The following is an 18,415-nucleotide window of genomic DNA, read 5'->3' as shown; positions in this document are numbered from 1 at the left end:
TATCTCTTCTCACCAAGTTCACGGCTCTCAGGCCCATCATAAAAGTCACATCCCAGGAAGGCCCAGAGAGGGAACTACCAGAGATGGTCCCCTCAGGGAGAAAAGACTCTATATACCAGACAACTTGCAGAACATCTTCATTTGCATTAACGAGACACTGGGGAATGTGTTGGAGTGGATTGGATAGGCAAAGAAGGATTAAAAAAAAAAGATGCAGATACACACACCTAGAAGAAAGGATTTAATATATTAGCTCAAGCAACTGGGAGTGGCATTGATAGATTACTAAATTAGTTAATTAAGCCTGATTCATCTCAGTTGTGGGATTTAATTGCTAGAGCTGCGGGACATGCTGTATAGTATCACAGGTTGGCCCGTGGGCCAGGTTTGGCCAGCCAGCTTGTTTTCATAAATAAAGTGTTACTGGAACACAGCCACACCCATATGATGCATTTTCTGTGGATGCTTTTGCACAAAAATGGCAACAGAGACCATATGGTCCACAAAACCCAAAATATTTACTATCTGGTGCTTTACAAAAAGTTTTCTCACCCCTGTGCTAAAGGAATCAAGAACTTCAGAAGAAAGCATGTTGGCGTGGACTCATTTTGTACAACCTGCTCAGCCATACCTCCCATTTCCTCACCTTAACCCTGACAACAAGGCTGGACTATGCCTCTTGCACGAGGACTTGAAGAAATGAAATAATGTGTCTCCTCCAAGGGTCACCGGTGGCACTGGGCGATGTTGGTCAAAATAGATTCAGAGGTTGAGCAAAGTTTTGTGGGTTAGGAGGCTTACACAATTTTGAAGTCCTTCTTTCAGGAAAAAGTATAATGTTATCAACACACAAAAAAGTGTAAAAATGATGGTTGATTTAGAATGATAAAAACAACCACAGCAAATGAAATGTTTCAAAAGCTGTTAGATAACACCAACATCACAAACCCTAAGAAAATAACTTGAAAAAATAATGAACTTTATCAGTTATTTAATTCCTCCCCCCACCCCGCACTCTTGGGCGTACTTGTTTGTTTTTAGTTTAGTTCAGTTTTGCTGCATAAAAAACTATTCTTATAACAATAATTGCAGAGCAGTAGAGGCCCAGGTGGTGACCCTTCACTATCAGATAAAGGTGTGTCTTATTACCATGATAAGCTTCAGGTATCTGTGCTTGAGGCTAATTCATCACAAATCTCTAGGGGTGACATACATGGGTCGCCCCTTTAAGTCCCATTTGACATATTTAATTGAATAATTCAGAATCTGTTGGATGGAAATTGACTTGGGTTGCATTAATGGGGATTGATTGCCTCTTGCTCACTTTCCAAAACAAGTCAATTCGCAGACTTGATGCCCCTCGATTGATAGGAACCTAGGTTATTTGTGGAAGAACCCATATCGCCGCCCACGTCTATATCTGAGAATCTTCCTACAAGTCTTTCCCTAAAGGTATCTGTAGCCATTTACCTGCATGACACAAGTTCATGCCATCTCTCTTTATCCTAATCTTCTGAGATTCCACCAAGATCCGTTGCTCAAAGTAGAAACTTGTGGAAGTCAAGTGATAAACATTGTGTTGGCCCAAGTTTGTCTCTGAGGGGTCCAACTGGACCACAAGCCTGTCCTATTGCTCTTATTTCAATTTTAGAATATATAGTGACAGCAGACATATTTGGTAACACGTGGAACCTCCACGTGGATTACCAGAACTGTGAAGAGCTACTGTGTTGGGATGGGCCAAGTAGAAGGCCGGAAACTGTCTCCTTTCACTTCTCATCTCTCATAGTACCCAACCAAAAGCAATTCTGCATCCGTGAGGACACAAAACAACTTGGTAACATCACTGATGCCTTGAAGGGTTCAGGGTGTTTCCTAACACGTCTCTATATGATGTGCCTGACTGGTGAAAAAGCCAGGTGGGCCTGTGGAATGACTAGGGATTATTAAAATTATAACTGGGTGATGGTATAAATCGCAGCTGGGATTACAGATGTATTATCTCTACTGGACCATCTGGCATGCAAATTTTGACCTGGCGCCATACTTTCTTTTCAACAAAGATCCTGAGATCATTTTGCCTCCTGAGCCATGGACAGCAGTCTCACTACCCTTTCTCACATTGGGATAATGTCAGTTCTCTTGATTTCTGCAATAACATAGATTTCAAGTAGGGCTATCGTGTTAACAGCACACAGAACACCACCCTGTCCGTTCCTTGAGGGCATTGAGCTAATTGCATCTGGTAAATGGGAGACTGCAAACCACACATAAGAGAGGAAAGACATAAATCCCATTTAAGTCCAGGGCTTGACAAGTGGGAGGGGTTCCGACAACTTCAACGATCTGGGGAATTTGAGAATATTCTGAGAGACAATCTTCTGTACCTTGTACTGCCTACCATAAAGAAAGAGACATATTTCTATAGGTTGCTCTGATCCACTGCCCCAAACCTGTTAAACTGACACATTTAAATTGGGTCTGGATCAAGTAAAATTCTCTAGCAGTTCCAGAATGTAGTAGAAGGGGCCCTGCTCCTTGGGTTTTATGAGCCACAAATGTCAACGGCGGATACAGAAGCTCTACAGAGACTCTGAAAATCTCCTTGTAGGAGAATCACAGTACTGGCTGTTTTCCTTGATAATTATTCTCCATTTCAGAAGCAGATCCTAAGACTGAGCGTCTGACCCTGTGACACACGTGACCAAATGACTATGCAAGTTAACTCCCCGCGATGAACTGGTGTTACAGGATTCATCAAACCACAAAATTGGATGTGCACACAGCGTTTTATTGTTCAACGGAAATGACATTTATAAAGCTGACTTACACAAGTTCGGAAGACCTAAGTAAACTCCATTGGTGATAAGGATGTGTCTATTGAGGAAAACTGCCATTTCCACATCCCCTAAATACAACAGCATAAAGCAGTTGCATTTGATTTTCAATTCCCTGTACCAACTTTGAGTACAACCAAGAGTAATATTGACCATTTGTTATTATTGATCTTTTGAAGAAATTATTCATGAGGACAATATTATTTTTGTGGAATGGTTTCGTGTGGTTGAGGAATGGTTTCCTCTTATTAATCTAAATGACTTTACCCCATTCCTCTTTTACTCTTAGAGACTGAATTTCAACAATATCGTTCCGTTGTGTGGTACATTCTTTTCTTTTTTAATTTCTATTTTTTTGACTTTTCATACAATGTTTCTTACAACGACTGATGTACTAGTTAATTACTTTCATCATTAAGTCTTTTAAATATGAAATAGGGGAACCTGGGTAGCTCAGCCGGTTAAGCATCCAACTTTGGCTCAGGTCATGGTCTCATGGTTCATGAGTTCGAGCCCCTTGTCAGGCTTTGTGCCGACAGCTCAGGGCCTGGAGCCTGCTTGGGATTCTGTGTCTCCCTCTCTCTCTGTCCCTCCCCTGCTCCCACTCTCTTTCTCTTTCTCCCTCTCTCTCTCAAAAAAAATAAAGATATAAAAAAAATTTAAAAATACAAAATAGACTTTAGATTTGTTGTTAAAAAACAAAATTATTATTTGACATATTTCATTTTATCATTCTTATGGGACACGCAGATGCCCACATGCATGGGTAACCATGTTTGGAGTAGCTTGTCTTTTTTGCTGTTGTTGTTAATTGATGTTTATTTTTTAGAGAGACAGAGAGAGAGAAAGAGAGAGAGAGAGAGAGAGAGAGAGAACATGAGTGGGGGAGGGACAGAAAGAGAGGGAGATACAGACCCAAAGCAGGCTCCAGCCTCTGAGCTGTCAGCACAGAGCGTGACGTGGAGCTCCACCTCATGGACCATGAGATCATGACCTGAGCCAAAGTCAGACGCTTAACCAACTGAGCCACCCAGGTGCCCCATGGCGTACCTTGTCCTAGTGCTTTGCTTCTCACTCTTTCTCTCTCTTTTTAATGTTTATTTATTTATTTATTTATTTATTTATTTATTTATTTTGAGAGAGAGATTGGGGGAGAGAGAGAGAGAGAGAGGGAGAGGAGGTGGGGCAGGGAGAGGGAGAGAGAGAATCTCAAGCAGGCTCCACACTGTCAGTGCAGAGCCCGACACAGGACTTGATCTTACAAACCACGAGCTCATGACCTGAGATGAAACCAAGAGTCAGAGTCTCAACCAACTGGGCCACCCAGGAGCCCCCTTTTGTCTCTTTCATACACATAAACTGTCCTGTGCAGAACCCCTTTTAAGAATAGGCCCACTATACCTTATGAAGATAAAAAGCTTCTGCACAGCAAAGGAAACAACCAACAAAACTAAAAGGCAACCAACAGAATGGGAAAAGATATTTGCAAATGACATATCGGACAAAGGGCTAGTATCCAAAATCTATAAAGACCTCACCAAACTCCACACCCGGAAAACAAATAACCCAGTGAAGAAATGGGCAGAAAACATGAATAGACACTTCTCTAAAGAAGACATCCGGATGGCCAACAGGCACATGAAAAGATGCTCAACATCGCTCCTCATCAGGGAAATACAAATCAAAACCACACTCAGATATCACCTCATGCCAGTCAGAGTGGCCAAAATGAACAAATCAGGAGACTATAGATGCTGGAGAGGATGTGGAGAAACGGGAACTCTCTTGCACTGTTGGTGGGAATACAAACTGGTAAAGCCACTCTGGAAAACAGTGTGGAGGTTCCTCAAAAAATTAATAATAAACCTACCCTATGACCCAGCAATAGCATTGCTAGGAATTTACCCAAGGGATATAGGAGTACTGATACATAGGGGCACTTGTACCCCAATGTTTATAGCAGCACTTTCAACAATAGCCAAATTATGGAAAGAGCCTAAATGCCCATCAACTGATGAATGGATAAAGACATTGTGGTTTATATACACAATGGAGTACTACGTGGCAATGAGAAAGAATGAAATATGGCCCTTTGTAGCAACGTGGATGGAACTGGAGAGTGTTATGCTAAGTGAAATAAGCCATGCAGAGAAAGACAGATACCATACGTTTTCACTTTTATGTGGATCCTGAGAAACTTAACAGAAACCCATGGGGGAAGGGAAGGAAAAAAAAAAGAGGTTAGAGTGGGAGAGAGCCAAAGCATAAAAGACTCTTAAAAACTGAGAACAAACTGAAGGTTGATGGGGGGTGGGAGGGAGGGAGGATGGGTGATGGGTATTGAGGAGGGCACCTTTTGGGATGAGCACTGGGTGTTGTATGGAAACCAATTTGACAATAAATTTCATATATTGAAAAAAAAAAGAATAGGCCCACTATTTTTATGTTTTTAAAAGCGAAGTTTTCCTTGAATTTGCCACCAACTAATTTCGATGGTTCTCCTGGGGTCAGATGACTTCTGGTATTCTTAACAGATGAGTAGTGATTGATGTCTTTCAAATACCCAGCATCATCTTGAGTTGTATACCTGCTGGGTCTCTGCATTGCAGGGTGGAGAGCGTGATTCAGCATGGAGACTCGTATTCTCAGTCATGTGGCACCCACGGGAATGAAGAGTTGCTTTCAATGAGCTTTTTTTTTTTTCCACCTCCAGTCTTGCCAGGAGTTAGCATACTTCCAAAGACATGGCAAAAAGACCAAGTAGTAACTCAGGGCTTACAGAGATCTGTCGTACGCCCCTTCCTTCCGATCTGTATTTCAGTGACAGCACAATGATGGTCACGGAGACAGAGGCCTGCACATTCACAGACAGCCCCTTAGACCTTTGGAGGATCCACAAGCCTGCCAGACACACAGACGAGAAAACAGTATGGAGAGATGTGAAAAGAAAAAGCAGGATTCTTTGAAGAAGTTTTGCCTCATTTCTATACCTCAAAGCTTGTTTCTGCCCATAATACTATTTTTACCATTATCATTTATGGTCACCATGTACATTTCTAATAGATTCCTGCAAGTGTCAGGAAGAGACTCCCGCCCTTGCAACCTCTGTAGACATCTGTTATGGATTAATCCCCTTTATAGCGTGTCCTTCTTGAGATTCTTAACCTGTTTCTGTGACGTTCCTCGGGTATCTATTATCACAATTAACTGGGGATGTTTCTGACAAATATTCTCTTACCTCCTCTGCTCTGACAATCAAAACTGTTTTTCATTCATCACAGCAAATTACACCCAGCTCTGAATTCTTTTGGGTACTTCCGAATAACATGTGCAGAACTGAGGTATTTGGATCCCACCTATACATGTGAAGAGTGACATCGAGGCTCTTCTCTCCCCGTTCCTTTTTGCAAAGCACGAACACCACTCTTCTAAGCCCAAAAATAAGAAGTGGATTCTGAAAAGATAAGCCAAAGACACGGCATTGTGGAGGCATCTGATGTTTATTCAAAGCATAGTTTTCCTCTGTCTCGATTTGGTTAGTTCATTATACTTTTCTTCCCAACGAAACAAATGAAGCGGTTACTGGACATATACGAGAACGGATCACCCTTCTTATCTCCAACTTGCCAGTTTTCTTGAAGAATCATTCCGAGGGGGTCAACTTTGTAGCATCTGTGCCTCCCGTGCCCATCCTTGGGGATGTGCTTTCTGCTTGACCTCACACCTCTCTGCTCTGACCCCAGAGGACTTGGTACATGACCCGCAGGGAGCTGTGCAGAGTCACACGGCGGCGAGGTCCCCCCATCTCCATGTCTTGGCTCCTTGAGTCCTAGTAACCTCGGTAGGTTTCTAATGCCCCCAAGTAGCTCTTCTACAGTCTATTTCCCCAGTTTTTTCCAGTTCTTCTCAGGGGGCGGTTTGGTGAGTGGGAGGTTAAGTTGTAACTTAATCTGCTTTATGGGAAAGAGAATTGCTGTTTTTAGGCACACTTTGATTAATTCTCACTGCAGCTCTGTCAATCAGATCTTATTATTTACAATGCCATAGAAGACAACTGAAGGTTTCTCTCTTTAAATGACGTGCTTGCCATGTTGTACGTATTTGGATGGACTTACTGGGGTTTGGTCTCACTGTGTTCTGAGTCCAATGCAAACATCCATTTATATTATGTCTCAGGCATGGTGTTGGGTGCTTGATGACTATGACAAAGAAACCAACGCTTTATCCATGATACACAATAATTCGTTGAATTAAAGGTTTATAAAAAGGATCATTGTTGCAACATTTATGTCAGATTTATTCCTTAGAGCTTAGAGACTTAAAATAATGAGAATTTATTGGCAGTAGATTATATTAGTGTGCCTATTAATCTGTTTGGGCTGCTATAGCAAAAATGCCATAGACTATGTGGCTTGTAAATAATAGAAATTTATTTCTCACAGTCCCAGAGGCTGAAAGTCTGCGATCAAAGCACAACAGTGTGAAGTAGGCATAATTCTTAATACTTGGTACTAACTTATATTTTCAGGACACCTTGTGAAACACATCGCTTCTTACTTGACACTTAGAACATTTTATTTAGAATAAACTATACACTGCATCTCCATTTTGAAGGTAAGGAAATTGAGGTTCAGACCCTTATGGAAGTCTCTGATAGCCAATTCAGGAATTAAGTATCAAAGTCAAAATTCAAAGACACATTCCACATACTAGAGATAGTTTGCCCCTTAGTCATTCCTGGTTCAATTCATGGTTAGGAATAAGGCTTGAAAGGTTAATTTATGTCTCCAAATGGACTCAGTAGAAGACGGCTAGGATCCTAATCGAGGTCTTTGAACTCTTTTCAATGAAACCGCGTCAGTGTGTTGGGAGTAAAGGCATATGGGTGCAAACGTGTGTAGGTGTTTGCGTGTGTGGGTGCACACCCCATAACATCTCATATATCCCATAATAACCCCCAGGGATACTGCTGTTAAAGTTAACTATAGTATGCTCGTATGTATTAGAGGCTTCTAAATAAAATCTCTCTCAAGCACACATGGCGTTTGTAGTCCCTTGATGAGATAGACATTAGTACAGCCCATCAGTATTCCTGGGTCTTCCCACCTTATGAGCTTTCGGGAGGATTCGATTTTCCCACCTTCCTGAATTTAATATAATTGAGTGTTAGGAAACACGTCACTGCAAGGTGGGAGCATTTCAGAGCTGGTGTGTTAGTCCTCCTGCTTTTTTCCTTTGCTCTGGCAAACCTTGAAAACTTGCATTGAGACACATAATGAAATGGTGGACCCTCTGGTAGCAGAGATCTACAGCAGATTCACTCAGGCAACCTGAATACAGCATGACGATTGAGCAATAAATAAACCCTTCTGTTCAAAGCCACTGAAATTTTGAAATACTCCTCACTACAGTATAACACTTAGCCAATACCAATTACCCTTGACTAAGTACATCTATAATTTGTTTGGATACACCAAGAAGATGCGTGTTCTTTCATTCACCGCATATTGATTGTCTAATATATGCCTAGGCAATATACTAGGATCGGTATATATCATGGTGAGTAAAAAGCAAATTTGACGTCTGTTCTCGTGAATTTTCTTGGGTGAAGGACGCACCTGACCACTTCACCTTAGAATTAGAAAGGAGCGTGAAGTGCAACTTTGCTAAAAAATATATATAAAATAAGAGGGGGCGCCCGGGTGGGCGCCTGGTTGAGCGTCCGACTTCAGCTCAGGTCATGATCTTGCGCTCCATGGATTTGAGTCCTGAGTCGGGCTCTGTGCTGACAGCTCAGAGCCTGAAGCCTGCTTGGAATTCTGTGCCTCCCTCTCTCTCTGCCTCTCCTCCACTCACACTCTGTCTCCCTCTATCTCAAAAATAAATAAACATCAAAAAAATAAAAAATATATATATATATAAAATAATAAAAATGTGGTTTTCCTTTTGAAACAAAACAGAAGCAATTTTAGTATTTGAGTTATTACTGTCTTTACAGTGTTAACTATGGTTTGTGGGAAGGGATAGGTGAAATGTAGAGTTAGCAGGAATGCGATGATTGGTAGAGGGCAGTTTCTGTGGGTGTAAAGTTAATAGACCTGAGTATCGTTATGCCAAGAGCCAACACACAGAGAAATCAGTAGTTAGAACCGTCTACATTGTGTATTGTCATCGTTAAACTTTCTAGTACTCTCCACATGGTGTGTACACCATGTAATTTAACTCTTTAGACACTATTTTGTTTGGTTCGTTTATGTAAGTCTTCGTTCGCTCTATGTTGTCAATGTTTACGGTTATATCTAGAGTAAGTATTTGAAAACTTTGCCTGAGACAGATACTAAGCGTGTTTTCTTGTGATTCATGGTGAAAGAGTTGACACTTCTTCTCTCTTCACTATCTCAAGACAGGATAACCCCTCAGTACACCGTAGCTACCACCGTTTACCTGCTTACTCCTCTTAGATGATGAACAAGGTTGAGTCAACAGAGGTGGATGTGGCTAACCTCTCCATTACTTTGTCCCCATCTGATTAAACCAGACAGTCAAAGTGTTCAATAGTTTGGAAACATCCTCAGGATTTTCTTATCAGGCACAGAAAGCAGCATGTCTGCCATAACAAAGATTCAACCACAGTCCTCCATTGTTTAATTATTATTTCTGTAATTTATTTAATTGACTTTATTTCTGTAATCTACTGTATATGTTTGGGGGCAAAACTAATGGGTAGAATGGAGGTATGGAAATATATATATTTTTGTTTTTTACATCAATATCTTATTGAAATAATTTCCATCATGTATCTGTTGTACATTCAGGTTTCCTTGACATGTAATTGGCTGAACGTGAAACACCTCAAAATGTCGTCTCCACAATTACGACACCTAGAAAACAAGATGCAAATGTCCACCAACACTGAAATAGATAATTTGTGGCATGTTCACACAAAGGAATACTATCAGTAATGGTAATGAATGGAATGAATGATTCTCAAAAATCAATGTTTAGTAAAATATGTCAGACATAACATAAAATATAACATACTGAATGCATATAAAGTTCAAAAATAGCAAGACAAAATTACATATGTTGTATTAATATTATTATTAACATAAATACCACTAGAGAGGATACTTCTACGTTTTAGAAGATAGGGTTTACCTCACAGACCTGGTGAATTTCTGATAATTTCCTAGTTTTTGATTAGGTTGGTCTTTATATGGTCAATTCGCCTGTGATTTTTCATCATGCTGCACTTCTATGATTTGTGCAGGTTAGGGGATGTTGTGGTACTACAATGGCAAGTTGAAGAGTCTCATATTTTTTGGTACTTATGTCCTTTATTAAGCCATGCGATGTCTTATTATCATCTTAAAACTTTTCTTTCTTTCTTTCTTTCTTTCTTTCTTTCTTTCTTTCTTTCTTTCTTTCGATTTGTTTGCTTAAATATATATATATATATATATATATATATATATATATATATATATATTTATTTATTTATTTATTTTGAGAGAAAGAGAGCGAGCACAGGTGGGGCATCCCAAGCAGTCCTGCACTGTCAGCTCAGACCCCAAGGGAGAGCTTGATCCCAAGACCTTGGGATCATGACCTGAGCTGAAATCAAGAGTCAGATACTCAAATGACTGAGCCACCCAGGTGCCCCTGGAGAGTTTCTTCTTGTTTCTCTCCCAATTTAATCGTGCCTTCTTCAGTTGGGCCTGTTGGACTGCCAAATGAATCCGTGGATCCTTAAGTGGAATTAATAATGGAATTTTATTTTCTGGAATTTTGAGAACTACGTTCCACACTTGGTTAAACCTTTAAATTGTGCGTTTTTCTTCTTGAACGTGACTTGAGTGGATGTTTTAAAGCTGGTGTCCGAAAGGACAACCTGTATCTGGAAGCTCTGCGGGTCTGTTTCTACTCTCTCATGCCTCTGCTGATGGTCATGCATGTGGACTCCTTGTAGACCGTCACATTGTGGTGCGGGCAGGTTATGAAAAATTCACATTTTTAATCACATATGAGTACTGCATGCTTTTCCATATTACATTTAGTGTGTTTTTTTTCAGTTTCTGCAGCAACTATAGTTAAATATTTACCCATTTTACAGATAATAAAAGTATTATACAGGGAGTTTAAATAAAATGCTCCATACAGAACTGGTAAATGGTAAAGCTCATATTCAAGCTCTATTGATCTGACCCAGGAAACATTCTGAAACTCTCTAGTATCATACATTTATTAGAAACAAAAAAACATGAACACAAAACCTCCTGTCATTTAGTGTCTAATTTGCCTACTCTATAACTTCCCAATAATCAAAATAGTTGATAAATAAAAATTAGATCAGAAACCTTTTTATTTGTTTCCCCCGAAACAAAATTTTACTCTACTTTGCAAGCACGTTGCATCATCTTATTGAATTGTCATGACAACACTAAGGCTAGGTTTTTTGATATCACCATTTAATACATGAAGAAACAGGCAGAGAAAGATGAGAGAATTTGTTCAAATGCCCACAGCTAGAAACAGGCCTTCAAAATCAAATTAGTCTGACTCTCAAACGTATGGTCTTTATTTCTGGACTATGGCATCTCTCATATACATTTTAAATCCACAACAGATATTTAACATAAGATTTTTTTTACCATGTTTTCGTATTTCACTGAACATAGTCATGCATTTTAAGCACAAACCACACTTATGCACCCAGGAAGCATGCATAGATCCATATTTGTAGCAAAGATCTAGCACTGATCAAATGTGAGTGTTCACTTACGAGGTGAGGTACATCACTGGCTCTCACACCCAAAAAGCTTAGCCTCAATGTAGCATGACCTTCAAGCTGAACCCAAGCCTCGAGCCAGCAGAACTAACCCATCTTTTCAAAATGTGCTTAGAGAATGTCTTTGAAAAAACAGCCTGTGGTATGTTTCGTAAGGGCCCTGAGAAAAATGGTATATTCAGATAAATTTGATATGACTCTAAATATGGTAGATAAGAGTTTTAAAATAATGTTTTTAAAGGAATTTTTTTCATCGAGTTTATCTTGCTGAAATTCTCAGAGACATGAATATATGAAAATTTGTGAAGAGTAGAAGACATGTTATGCTCTGAAATCAAATTAAATATCCTGACATGCCAACTCAGGTTTGACCATGTATATTTCTCACTGTTAAGGTTTCATTTTTCTACTTCACTTCAGTAGTGATTGGTGTATGTTGATTTGGTTTCTTCTTGCTTAAGATCTTTGGACATGAAGCTGTCTGTCTCTGTAAGGATGTCCTCCCCTAACTAGAATGCCATTCTCTCACCTCTTCTTTGGCCCTTCTTCATTATCAGTGACTTGCCCCTCTTGTCATCTTCTTTGAGAACATTCTCTGACTTCTTCCACTCCTCACTTCATCCTAGTGAGAAACACTCCCGTGTGACCGCCAATATCATGCTTCAATTAAATACAAATTCTCATAGTTACCTATCTCTGTCCTCAAACTCATTGTGATTTGCTTGAAACCAGAGTCTGTTTTATTTTTTTAAACAGCTCTATTGAAGTAAAATTCATATACCGCGTTTGAGTCAGTGTTGTTCATGTATTCCTATGATTGCACGATCAGCGCGATCTAATTTTAGGACCTTCTGTCCCCCATCAATAAACTCCACAACCATTTGCAGTCAGTCATCGTCCTCACCCCACAACTTTCCAATCCCAAACAATCATCGTCTTTACATTATCTGTAATTAGTAGAATGGTAGATGCATAGCAAATTCTAAATAGATGTTTGTTTTAAAATACAAGAAGTAATATATTTAGGTGGTTTCCTAGAGCTGCACTAACAAAGGGGTCTTTTTCTCCTCTCTTCTCTTCCCTGCCACTTCCCATAAGTTCATCTGTTTTGTTTCTTAAATTCCACATATGAGTGAAATCAAATGATATTTGTCTTTCCTGATTGACTTACTTTTCTTAGCTTAATACATTCTAGCTGCATCCACATCGTTGCAAATGGAAAAATTTCATTCTTTTTGATAGCTGAGTAATATCCCGGCGTGAGAGAGAGAGAGAGAGAGAGAGAGAGAGAGTGTGTGTGTGTGTGTGTGTTTGCGTGTGTACTCCACATCTTTGTCCATTCAGCAGTCAATGGATGGACATTTGGGTTTTTTCTACAGTTTGCTATAGTTTGGCTATTGTTGATAATGCTGCTATAAACACTGGAGTGCATGTGCCCCTTTGAATCTGTATTTTTGTATCTTTTAGGTAAGTACCTAATAATGCAATTGCTGGATAAGACATGGATAGACACTTTTCCAAAGAAGACATCCAAATGGCTAACAGACACATGAAAAGATGCTCAGCATCACTCATCATCAGGGAAATACAAATCAAAACCACAATGAGCTCCCACCTCACTCCTGTCAGAATGGCTAAAATTAACAACACAAGAAACAACAGATGTTGGTGAAGATGTGGAGAAAGGGGAACCCTCTTGAACTGCTGGTGTGAACGCAAACTGGTGTAGCCACTCTGGAGAACAGCATGGAAGTTCCTTCAAAAAAACCTGAAACTAGAGTAAATTATTTGTAATGTAGCCTGCTGTGTTAGATGGAAATGAACTGATTGTATCTTAATCCTTTTTTCTTTTTATGTTTCTACTTCCCAACTCTGGTCTGCAAGTTCTCTTTGTTGTATCTCTAGTGGAATTATAAGTGAAAAATTCTACCTATACACCCCATACCACACTTTTTCATCTAAGTAATGCTGCCTGCTTGAATAGTTCCAATTGGAGCTACTACAAAAAGAAGAGTGGTAAAATTTGGTGACATATTTTGTATCTTTTTCGCTTTTCCACATGAAACTTTCTGGTGAAATTCTGAAATTCTCTTTAGCCCAGGAATTATTCTGGTACCTGAAGAATAATTCTTGACTCACAAATTCTAGTTCCCAAAATAAAATCATTGATCAATAAAAGAAGAAATAATTTTCTTGGGAATTAGAGGAGGCATTGATTTGAAAACTATAAAATATCACTCAGCAGATATCAATAGCCAAGCCCAATAAGAAAAGTTGTTAGGAGTTAGGTGAAAAAAGGGAACTGATATAATTTTAAGGATATGAGTTTGGGACTAGATTGTGGTTACTGTATAACAAGAGAACCCAAAACTCTTGGACGTTTGTGGAGAGGGGGAGCAAACAATAAAGGAACCAACAGAGAAAGTTCTTTGGGTCTGCATTTATTAAGTGTTTATGTAACCATAATCAGTTATAGGCAATTTACAGGCGAGCCTTTAGGACCAAGTCTCCAAAAGAACTAGCTTGAAAAAATGTTCAAATGCATGTCTAAGTGTGCCATTAATCTTGTGATGCTTAATCTGATCTACAAAAGAAACTCTTATCTGGATCAAAGGAGAAAGTCGAAATAAATCACAAGTAGATCTACTGTTATATTTTGTAATTTTCTTTTTATAATTAGTTTTTGATTTATAAGATGTTACTTCCTATTGGTTTTGAGAAACTTGAAACCTTGATAGCTTGATGTTTTTGATGGCCCGGTTCCTTCAAATATTTCTTTCACGTATTAACTGTTTTTGCCTTTAACGTCTACAGAAACATGAAAGAAGAAGATGTCCTCTATTACAGTATAATTGGTACAAATGTTTTAAAGATATATTTTGGTGAGAAGCATTGAATTCTGCTCTCCCATTTGACTATCGGATTCTGATATCTATCTAAATCTCCTTCTGTCTGCAATTTTAGAACCGTTTTGTCTGAGGACTTGGTATTTTATATAAAAATACCAAAAAGCCTACATTTGTACCTTTTCTTCATCGTTTGGTTCCAGAGCTGAATTAAAATGGATGCTTTTTTAAAAAATATTAAATGCCTCCCTTTTCCTTATGGTTGAGGAACGGTTCTGGATCGTGTGGGGATTACATTTGTGAGTCATGTGAGTTATCTTCCTTAAGAATTCTTAACAGTCTAGCAGTTAAATAAAACAGAGATGTGAGCAAAAGAACCAAGGGGTTGAAAATTGGGTAGGGCCAGAACATTGGTAAGGCCATGCTGTTTTTCTAAGTTCGGATTACTTACAAAGTTAATATATATATTCTTTCTCTCCAAGGGTTTTACTTTTCATAATTTGACCTGGATACTGAACAGAAAAATTACAGCAAGGAATAGCTATCTGAGTGTTTGTGTAAGTGGATTAATGAACTTAATACAGGCACAAAGTAAAGAACACTTAGGTATCCATTGACAAAAGGCATTCTTCCTGGATGTACAAACTTTTTAAGAGGTTTATTTGTCTGCTTATTTTTTGATTATTTTTTTTCTGCTTACTTTTCAAATAGAAGTTAAAGGTTTATAAGAATTTAAATTTGTGTCCCACCTCTAATTTCTAGGCCTATCTTTCTTAGGTCAACTTGTGAAAAAAAAAATTATAGCTCACCTACTATTTGTTTTAAGGATACACATAATGGCTCTTTATCACTCTTATCAAATTTCAAACTTTTTTAGAAGCACAAAGGGACACTTATCAAAAAGATAACATTTCTTGGAAAGAGAATCTTGCTGAGAAATATGAGTCTATAAGGTATTTGTATGTGTATTTGTCTTTCTTTCTTTTTTCTAAACTGTAGGGTGCTCCTGTGAGTGCTATGGTAGAGATTTAAAATAATGAGAAATGAAAGATAAGAAAAGCCAAATGGTTTAAAGTTATTTTATCTCTGGAAGCATCCCAATGACAGCCCAGCCCAACATTAAAACAATCTACATTGTGTAGCAGAACAGGGAAAATCAGTGTGGCCATCTGGAAACATTCCAAGCATTATGGATTGATGGCCAAAGACAATTCCCTTTTAACAACTGAGCACATTCACGCAAAACCCAAACTCAAAGTCTCTGGAAAAGAAAATGTTCATATTAAAAAAAGAAAAGAAAGAAAAAGGAAGAAAAGAAAAGAAGAGAAAAGAAAAAAAAAAAAAAAGAAACAAGCCGGGAGGAGGATTCTTTAAATACAGGAAACACGAAAATAACTTAAAAGAGTAATGATGATCATAATGAGAATATTCAAAGCACCACAAATTAGGTTCATTGTACCAAGCGTTATCTAGACCTTCACTTGACCACTTGTTTTTGTTTTCATTTTTTATTTTTTGCACTACAGAAAAAGAGAAAAAAAATTTCCGTATGGCGTATCACTATGCACAAGAAGCTCAATAGTGTTAGAATCTAAAAGAAAAATAAAAGAAAAACACTTGATAGCCTCCTATATCATTAAATCACTGACCCAAAGGGAGAAGAGAAGTACCACCAAACTCCTTTTTTTTGGAATTCTGATTAGTTAATAAGAGTTCCATACTAATTAATCTTTAATTTTGTGTTTTTGAAAATGAAATGCAAGTGAAGGCAGCTAAATCATGTTTCAAGGTAGAATAATTAAATATTGATAGATATTTTCTTTATGTGATTATCAGGAAGATAATTTTCCAAGTGGAAAATGTAAGATGGTTGTTGACAGGCGATGTCTAAAACGCTCAAGTGAATCTGCATAACACGCTCACCGCCAACTTTGGCTTTGCTTCTAGCATCAATGCTTAAAACTATTTTTAAAGGCAATTAAAATTGTATAGGTGGCATAAATCCAGAGAGGAACATCTGTCCCTATTGATACACCAATTGTGCAGAAGATAGTCTCATGGTTATTTCCACTGTTCCATATTAACTATCTTTAAGAGATTTGGGAATAAATAAATCTACAGTATTTAAAATCGTGAAGGAAAGCTTTATCTCAAAAAGCACTTTGTAATATTTTGAAAATCATCAACTAACAATTGATCATGTATTAGATATAATTTGAAGAATCTAGGGGGTTTTTTGGCGGCGGTTATGATTTATTTTGTAATTACCATTAATTTGCATGAGCAAGTACCCACTTGTGAGTACAATTGCTTGATGCTCTATGAGGAAGCATCAGTGGGCGCAGCTCATGTATTACAGAGATCATGGCTGCTCTTAGTTGTTGTCAATTCCATCTTTGGTATTTTGGTATCAAACCCTGTACAGAATTAGGGACAATAGCCTCTCAGGATGCGTGAATCAGATTCTTCCGTTGTCTGTGATATTTCTTTATTATGACCTAACAGTTACTGGTTTGCTACTCCAGTACCAAGATATAATTTATCACATGATGAATTTTGCTAAAAGGCAGTCTTGAATTGCCACAAATGTGGAATCTGTCCCCCAAATAACAACACACCTTAACTCAGAGGCACAGTAAAATTTCATTCTGCCTTTAAAAAGTTGATTACACTTCCTGAACATACAAACGACCCTTGGTTTTGCTACCATCACAGGCATATCTTAATGATTCTGAATGGGATATTCCCAGTAGAGGAGCCTCAGGGCTTATTTTCAAAAAAGGCAAATTGGGACTTCTACAGATGTTTGTTCGGTTCCTAGCTCTGTAACTTATTTGAACTATGATGGACCTTATAATGATCCAGGTAAACTATCCAATTTCCATACCTGGAAATTGCTAATGATTGCGATTAAAAGAGAAAAATCAATGCAAGAAGCTAGCACTGTGCCTGGCTCAACATAAGCAAAATATCTGGAAAAAAAAAAATGACGTGCCCTTCAATGGGATATTTTTTTTTTTTGGCACTTCCCTAATTTCTGGCCCTACATAACGCTCCAGGCTCATCCTGCTTATTCTTCTGCTCCAGTCCTAGAATCAGTCATTTCTCCAAATAGTCCTGGAACTTGTTATTGGAAAATGACATTAGAATCCAAGATCTGATGGGTTCTTTGCTACTAGGATATCATCTCTTTCCTCACTCTCAGTTCAGACTAACCCATGCATGTACACATGTCTATATATATTTCTGTGTGGAATCATCTGTATCTGTATTTAACAAAACACGAGTTAACACTGACTTCTCCAGTGATCCATATGGACAATTCTAGACTCTCACCCCCCTCGCTTATCTGCATATTCCCCAGTAGTGAGGAGCCTGGCTCTCATCATCCAGTGTTCATTCATTTCTTTACTTTATTGTTCAACTTCAGGGCACACGGGTAGTTACGAGAATTGTTAAGCCATATCCTAATGGGATAAACTTCATCAACCAGAGCACAAAGGTTACTAGCAACCCCTTCAACCTTCAGTCTTATAGCTGCTACTCATTTGAAAAGTTAACACCGGTCAGTAGTCCCTTCCTCCTACTTCCTTCAGGGAGCTTTTCATGTGTTTATAATACAGTTGAATTTTTGCCGCAGTCTGCTTTTCTTCCTGAGATTCCAGGGGATCCTAAGTAACCTTTTTTTAATTCAGAATAGATTTTCATGTATTGAACTCTCTATTTGTGCTGTCAAGTTCTACAGGGTTGAAAAATGCATAATGCCAGGTGTCCATCATTATAGTTTTTTTTTTTAATTTTTTAACATTTATTTATTTATTTGAAAGACAGAGAGAGACAGAATGTGAGCAGGGAAGGGGCAGAAAGAGAGGGAGACACAGAATCCGAAGCAGGTTCCAGGCTCTGAGCCATCAGCATAGGGCCAGACGTGGGACTCAAACCCA

The sequence above is a fragment of the Acinonyx jubatus genome, chromosome A1 (genome assembly GCF_027475565.1).
Source record: "Acinonyx jubatus isolate Ajub_Pintada_27869175 chromosome A1, VMU_Ajub_asm_v1.0, whole genome shotgun sequence".
In the NCBI taxonomy this organism is placed as follows: domain Eukaryota; kingdom Metazoa; phylum Chordata; class Mammalia; order Carnivora; family Felidae; genus Acinonyx; species Acinonyx jubatus.
This window is presented reverse-complemented; position numbering follows the sequence as displayed.